Source organism: Euphorbia lathyris, chromosome 2 (assembly GCF_963576675.1).
Source record: "Euphorbia lathyris chromosome 2, ddEupLath1.1, whole genome shotgun sequence".
In the NCBI taxonomy this organism is placed as follows: Eukaryota; Viridiplantae; Streptophyta; class Magnoliopsida; order Malpighiales; family Euphorbiaceae; genus Euphorbia; species Euphorbia lathyris.
The window spans coordinates 127,401,940-127,410,784 of record NC_088911.1 but is presented as its reverse complement, the minus strand read 5'-3'; positions in this window follow the sequence as shown (position 1 = coordinate 127,410,784).

Below are 8,845 nucleotides of genomic sequence, written 5' to 3'. Positions count from 1 at the left end.
TTTATGCGGAATAACTATTCCGTGGAATGTGTATTCCATAAATTAAGGAATAGGAATTCCTTGATTTAACTTAGGAATAAGCTATTCCTAATCAATATCATCATTTATTTCCAAAATTACCCTCTAGCCAATTTCTTAAATCCTAATTTTTTTTTCAAATATAATTTATATCCTAAAAAATGTGAAAAAATGGAGAAAACTTTATAAATGCAAAAAAAATATGAATAGCACAAACGTTAAAAAATAAAAAAAAAACACAAAATAAAAAACGTGAAAAACATGAACAAACGCGAAAAACACAAAAACAAAAAAAATGCAAAAACATGAAAACACAAAAACGTGAAAAACGCAATAAACATGAAAATAAAAAAAAACTAAAAAAAATGAAACGTAAGAAAACGCAAAAAAACAAAAAAATGTAAAAAACATGAATAACAAGAAAACATGAGCAAACACGAAAACCCAAAAAACGCAAAAATATGAAAAACGCAAAATGTGAATAACACGAAAAAAATACAAACACGTGAAAAACACGACAACACAAAAATGTGACAAACATGAAAAACGCAAAAATAAGCAAAAAAACACGAGAATATGAAAAAATCGAAAAAAAACGTGAAAAGACATGAAAAACACGATAAACATGAAAATGAGAGAAATACAAAAAAACGAAAAGGTGAGGAAACGTAAAAAAACACGAAAACGTAAAAAACATGAAAAAAGCGTGAATAACACGAAAACGTGAATAAATGCAAAAAACACGAAAACCCCAAAAATATGAAAAAATACGAAAACACAAAAACGTGAATAAAACAAAAAATACAAAAATGTAACAAAAAACGACAATACAAATGTGACAAAACGTGAAAAACGCAATAAACATGAAAATGCAAAAAACGCAAAAAATCGAAAAGCATGAAAAAACGACAAAATACAAAAAAAAAATACAAAAACACGAAAAAAAGTAAAAACGTAAAAAAACAAAAAACAAAAAGACGTGAAAAAACATGAAAAACAAGATAAACATGAAAATGTGAACAACACAAAAAAAGACGATAACGTGAGAAAACACAAAACACAAAAAAGGGAAAAAACTAAAAAACAAAACGCAAAAAAAAAACACAATAACGTGAATAATACGAAAACATGATAAAACGAGAAAAATACGAAAATATGAACAAACATTGTAAACGTATTTTTTTACATTTTTCGTTTTTTAACATTTAAAATATTTGGATATTTTTGTGTTTTTAATGTTTTTTCCACTTTTTCGTGTTTTTCGCTTTTCCTCACGTTTTTTGTGTTTTTCCGCTTTTTTCATATTTTTCCGCTTTTAACATTTTTTTACTTTTCGCGATTTTCACTTTTTTCATGTTTTTATGTTTTTAACATTTTTTTACTCATCATGATTTTCAGATTTTTCCACTTTTTGTGTTTTCACGTTTTCGTGTTTTTTCCGTATTTACACGTTTTCATGTTTTTAACAATTTTCACATTTTTTTTTGCATTTTTTCACGTTTTCCATATTTTACAGGTTTTCGTGTTTTTAACGTTTTTTCCGTGTTTCATGTTTCCCATTTTTCTGTTTTTTTTTATATTTTTAAAAATAATATATATTAAATATTTGAATAATTTATAGTAATAATTAAAATTTTAAAAGAAATAAAAAATTATATTTGAGGGTAATGTTGTCTTTTGGATAAAAAAATTATCTATTCCATTCTATCTTATTCCACCAATCAAATATAGGAAAAGTCATTCTTAAGGAACATCTATTACATTCTTTGATATTCCATTCCTTTGAAATAACTATTCTATTCCATTCCATTCTATTCTATGAACCAAACGACACCTTAAGCATGTTTGTCTCATAAAAACTAAGATAGAGATATTTATAATAACAGAAAACTATAACACACTGTAGATCATAGTATACCACAACAATTAACAAACTCTCCCACTAAAATAAATACAAACTTTCTACTAGCTATTCTTACCGATGAAACTAAAATCTAACTTCAACACTAAGTTTGAGTAGAAGTATAGCATAGACCATGCTTACATACAACTGGTTTCATCAGTGAACTTGACAATGACTTTGTTAACATATAGATTGTTGTTGCCATTGCTCTGTATTCAGCTTCAGCTGACGACCGACTAACAATTGATTGCTTCTTTGATTCCAATAGCTCAAAACATCCCTAATTAGCATATAATATATTGTTACTGATTTTCTAGTTTTCTTACATCTACCCTAGTATAAATCACAATAGTTACTGAGCTTGAAAGTACTATTTGAAGGATACAAGAAGCCTAATTTTAGATGTTCCGTTTAAGTACTTAAGGACATGTAAAGTCACATTCATACGAACCTTAGTAGGAGCAATCATAAATTGACTTTAGTTGATGTGTTATGAATGAAATGTATGGTCGTGTAAATCCTAGATATAATAATCTACCAATGATTCTTCTATATTTCTCAAGATAAGAATCTAGGGAGGACTGCTCATTCAACTGAATGCTACTAGGCATAAGACTATTGACCTCTTTTATTGTATGTAAACCAACATCATATCATATACCATTTCAAGATATATTTCTGCTGTGACAAAAAGAATCCACCAGCAGAACGTGCAAGTTGCACACCTAAGAAATAGTTTACATATCCTAGATATTTTATGGTAAAACCCTTATCAAGCTCATTCTTAACTACAATAATTAGAAACTTTGATATACCCGTTGCTAAAGCATGATCCAGATATATAACTATAACAAAAAAATCACATATAATTGTGGCTTTAGTGAAGAAGACATAGTTATGATAAGACTTCTAAAATCAACTCAGTTGAATTCTTTGTACCATTGCCTTCCAGTTTGCTTCAAACCATATAGAAGCTTATGTAACTTACAAACTTGCCTTTTTATGTAACTATTGTGGCTTTAGCTTATATAATTAGTTATAAAATTACAATAAATCGCATTACAAAAATTAATTATAAATATGTAACTATTTTATATATATCACAAATAAAGTATATACATCCTAATTTATATATACAAACCTATTAAATATTTTTGGCCTCCTCCAGTCTCAGGCCCTAGGGCCGACGCACTCCTAGCTAGGCCCAGCCCTGATTCTGCAATGGTCATTGGAAAAGAACAAATTTAGCTTATGATTATTGAAAAAGAATACATTTAGCCTCTAAGTCAAATATTTAGCAGACGGTGCAATTTCGAATCTAATTAATGAAAGATGAGTTTTTTTATGTTCTGGTTAGCCTTCAAACTTCTAGCATTTTGACCACCAAAAGGTTTGAAATTGCACATCCTATATTAATGAAAAAAAGAACACATTTCGTTAAAGAAGTTTGAAATTACGCTGTCTAGTAAATGTTTGGTTTAAAGTTGTACTTTTTATACGTAAAGACTAAATCTACTCCCTTAGAATAACCATAACACTAAATTTGTAATTTATCCCAATTATTATTAAGAGAGAAGTTGTGAAATAAAATTGGATGCCCCAATTGTGCTATTATTGCTGAGAGACGGTGATTGGAGAAAAGAGACAATGCTGTTGAAACACATTTCCACATGATTTTGATTTAACAAAATTATTCCCATGATTAAAACAATTAAATTTAAGTGCTTTGACTTAATTGTACTAATGAGTTTGTTCAATGTTGAGTAAGTTGACTAACGAGAACAGGAACTGAAGGTCTATAAAAGAAAGACAGGACAAAGTCAGCATGAGCAAGTCACATAGCAGAAGCTGAGTAGAACGCAACTCAGCTTTACGAAAGAAATGTCTTCTTCAGAGAAGCTTGAAGGTGAAGCCCCTGAGTCAAGCTGAGTAACAACCAAGTCAGCGTCAATGATCCGTCAACTTAACAGACAAGGTCTGACACAAATCAGAAGTCTTGGAAATCCGTTTTAAAGACCTTTTCAAGATGCATGGGACGTCTGACTTTTGACAAGAAGACAAAACCTGGCGCAAGAAGACAAACCTGGTGCAAGAAAACGAAACTGGCAAACCTGGCATCTGGTGAAAACAGAAGACAGGATTGGCCTGCAGCTCTGGAAGCTGACCATGTGATGACGAAGAAGACCGTTTATCATACAACGGCTATATCAGAATTCAAATGATTGAAGCCACAAAGATTGCTATAAATAGGCCAAATCATCACTTGGATAAACACACGACACATACAAGAGATATACAGACAAGCAAAATCTTCACCAAGTCGAAAATCCAAAAGAGAAGCTGTCTGAATAGAAAAAGTAAGCTCTTACACCAAACTCCAATCATTGTGTAAAAGTCTAGATTGACTCTGTCATCTAAAGTGTTCTTTGTTATATTAAGAACAATTTCTTATCATTTGTAAAAGGTTAGAAGAGTGAAGCTGAGTACTCGGTTATAGTACTCAATGGTAGAGAAAATCTGAATACTCGGTTATAATGTTTAGTGGTAGATAGGATTGAGTAGACGAATAGAGGATGGTACTCTTACATACTCAGTTGCTATTGTAAACGGTTTGTGCTCTACCTTTAAAGAGCTCAGTAGAGGATTGAAAAAGCTCGGAAGGATTCTGGGGACTGGATGTAGGCGGTGAGGCCGAACCAGGATAAGTCTGCTGAGTAATCTCTAACCCTTTCTCTTGATATATATATATATATATGTATGTGTTGCTTGCTTAAAATTGCTCAGTAAATAATCTGTAAAATCCAACGGTGAGTAACAAGAGTGCTAAGTTGGAAACTAACTTAAAGTGTTATTTCCCAACTCAATATTAAAACAGCTCTAGTCAGTATCTGATTAAAGCTGCCTTACATCTCACTCATCCTTGCTGACCAAAAGCTGAGTTAAAATATCTAACATTCAATTAAGTCAGCATTATTAAGTGAAAAAGTTATATTAGTTCCTAACCCCCCCCCCTTGGAACTAATCCTACTACGTTACACCGGACCAACAAGTGGTATTAGAGCTCCGTAGCTCACTATTCAAGATAAAACTATCTTGAGCTGATCCCTGAAATGGCTGAGAACAGCACTCGTTTCCTTCCAGGAAATCAAACAACCCAAATACTCCCTGAGGGAGTATCTATTAGTCGGCCTCCTCTGTTCTTTGGATATAATTATACATTTTGGAAGAACAGGATGAACAACTTCATTCAGGAAACAAACATGAGTGCATGGCTAGCTATAGTCCAAGGCCCGTTTGTTCCCTATGAAACCATTGACGGTGTGAAAACTGTCAAAAGCGAGGCTAAGTGGTCAGATGATGACCTTAAGAAATTACAAAATAATGCTTCGGCTATCAATATGCTTCATTGTGCGTTAGATGCTGCAGAATACAATAAGATTTCAGGTTGCGAGTCAGCACAGGAAATCTGGAAGAAGCTGGAGGTTACCTACAAAGGAACTAGTAAGGTCAATGAGTCCAAAGTGAATCAACATATGCAGCTGTACGAGCTGTTCGAGATGAATGATAATGAAGACATCTCGGAAATGAATGCAAGATTCACCAACATTATCAATGAGCTTAAGAGACTTGGCAAGAACTTCACTGAAGAAGAGCAAATGAAGAAGATTCTAAGAAGTCTCCCCAAGAGCTGGCAAGCAAAGAAGACAGCCGTTGAAGAAGCTCAGTGTTGGTCCCGTGTGATTAGTTCCAAGGGAGGGGGGGGGTTAGGAACTAATATAACTTTTTCGTAATTTAATTAAGCTGACTTAATTTATTTTCTTAAGTTTGTCAACTCAGCTTTGGTCAGCACGGCCGATTGTAACGTAAGATATCTTTAGTCAGATATTAACTAGAACTATTTTACATATGAGTTGGGAATTGACACTTTTGTGGTCAGCTTCCAACTCAGCACTCTTATTTACTCAATATCAATTTAGACAAGGCCCTGGTCAGCTTCAGGCTTGCAGGCCAATCTTATCGTCTAATTTCCTCAGGTGTCAGGCTTGTCCTTTTCTTGCAGTTTTGTCTTCTTGTACAGGTTTCGTCTTTTAGCTAACGGACGTTTGACCCATGCATCTCGAAATCATTTCTGTGCGTAATTCCGAGGTTCCTATTATTGGTTCAGACAGTTTGTTGGACTTGTCTTTTAGCTAACAGATCATTGGTGCTGTCCTGAAGATCATTTGGCATGACTTTGTTATTCGTTGTCTTTTGATTGTTGCCAATTCAGATACTGAGTTCTCTTTTACTCAGCTTCCATGGTCAGCTTCGTTCTTCGAGACATGGTTCTCAGACAGACTTTTCTACTCTTGATGCTGAGTTCCGTTCCACTCAGCTTCTTGATCTTTAAGCTTCTGTTCTGAAGATGACTTAACTTCTCTTACGCTGAGTTCCACTCTACTCAGCTTGTGCTGTGATCTCATGCTGACTTCGTCCTGTCTTACTTTTTATTTCTATTTGTATTTATATTTATACTCAACATTGAACAAACATATTAGTACAATTAAATCAAAGCACTTAAATTTAATTGTCCCTTAATCATGGATTAACTTAAATGATTTTGTCAAATCAAAATCATGTGGAAAGGTGTTTCAACACTCAGGACCTGACCACGTACAAGTATGATGAGCTCATCGGATCTCTGCTGACCCATGAGATCTCTATGAAAAATTTTGAGGCTAAAGAAAAAACTGAGGACAAGAAACAAAAATCTCTTGTCATGAAAGCTGACTCAACCGAAGCTGACTCATCAGATGATGAGGAGATGGCCATGTTTACCAAAAAGATGAAGAAGCTGTTTAGGAAAAATGACAAGAACAACAAAAGGCCATTCAAAAGAAACGATAAATACAAAGCTGAGTCTAGCGACAGCAGACACAAAAAGGACAGCTCGAAGCCTGTTACTTGCTTTGAATGCCATCAAGTTGGGCACATCAAATCAATATGTCCTACCTTAAAGAGGGATACGAAAGGAAGCAGGAAGGCAATGGTGGCCACATGGAGTGATAGTGATGAGTCAACCTCGTCAGAAGCTGATGCCACCAAGTCAGCAAACATCTGTTTCATGGCTAACGAATCTGCTGACCACTGTCTCTCTGAGCAAGCTGACCTCTCTGATGAATCTGATCATGAGGAACCTACAACTGAGGTAATATCTCTACCCTTGCTCAGAAATGAAATGATTAATGCCCTGAGTGATCTCTATACACTAATCAAAAAGTGTAATAAGAAAGTAAGAGCACTCAACAGGCGATGTGATGAGATTGAAGAGGTCAAACTCAGTGACCTCCGACATCTCCTTCAGGACAACACTAGGCAAGATGAAAATCTAAAAATCATGCATAGGTTTGTCTCTGAAGTCCAATCAGATTCTAAGAAACTGAGGAAGGATATCACATCAATACAGAACCAGCTGAATACATCGACTAAGAAGAGGTTCCATCCAAAAGCTGTGTACTCAGGTACCAGTCAGTGAAGGTGGAATACTCAGCAGAATGTCCAATGTGACTTCTGCGGAAAGAGAAGATATATGTTAAGCCTAAAATATACCTAATATATCATCAATAATTACATCAGTATTGTTACGAATTTGTGCTAATTATATCTATTTTGAGTACTTTTACTTTCGAATATGTTTCTTTCTTGTAAGGTACCTAAATATTTGGTAAAATCCAAATAGGAACAAAAGAGGTTAAAAACAGAATAAAAACCCTACAAAATGAATAAAAAACGACAAAGATCAATTACACCAAAACGAGGACAAAGACGAAGTCAGAAACAGAAGAAAATGCCAAATTCTCGGTAGAGAATTTGTGAAGCCGCGACCGAGAATCTCAAATTCTCGGTCGCGACACGCGTTTTCCAATGCTCCTTCCTTTCGTCCGAAGACCAAATAATTGCTCCCCCATTCTCGGCTGAGAATTAATTATTCTCGGTAAGTTCAGCAATTCCTGGAGAGCCATTCGCACACTTTCGTTTTCGACAAAACGCGTTCGTTCGGGTGGATAAAGACATCTCTTCGCAGAGGATACGTCCCTTCACAACGGACACGACTCTTCAACATCTATAAATAAAGAGTTGGTGGAGAGTTGGAAATATATAGAAGAAAGAGATTAGTATAGAATTAATGCAGAAATTCCGAGTCAAGTGATTCATAATTTAGATTTCATTTCTGTAAAAAGCAATATGATGTACACACATTGTTTATTCAATAATTACAAACACAGTAGTGTTTAGATTTGTTCATATTAGTTTACATTTTGGTAGAGGCTGACCGCATCCCTATTACGAAGTTACAGCGAGAAGATTGAGTAGAGAATCCGCCCCTGAGTCTGACAAACTCTAACGAAACCCAAGGAAAGGATTGACAACCCGTTCACTTGCACGCCGTCGAATGTTTTCATGCTCCTTGTTCTCTGTAAACTTGTATCAAATTTATATTTCATCTAATAAAGTCCATTCCATTCGATAGATTTTTATGCAGCACTTTGGTAAAGGATCCGAAGTGGATGTTGGTGTTTTCATTAAAACGTAGTTAAATTCAAAATCTTTACAAGGAAACTTTGTTGAACACTTAGGCAAATTGATATCATCAGTAGAGTATCAATTTGGTTAAGGTAGCGATCTAACCCGACCGTAGGAGGATTGACTGCAGTTCAAAGCCCTAAAATTAGAAGAACCGTCATTTATTTCATCGTTATAATTTATACAAAGTTTAAAGTTGTTTTCTTTGCTTAATGCAAACGAATACATTTGTTTACTTTTCTAAAAGAACTAAACATTCCTGTTTTGTAAATTTATCCCTAAATCAGAAGTATTTTCTAACATTTGTAATACTCTAATCTAATTCTTATTCTAGCAATTTCAAAACCAAATCCGATTTAA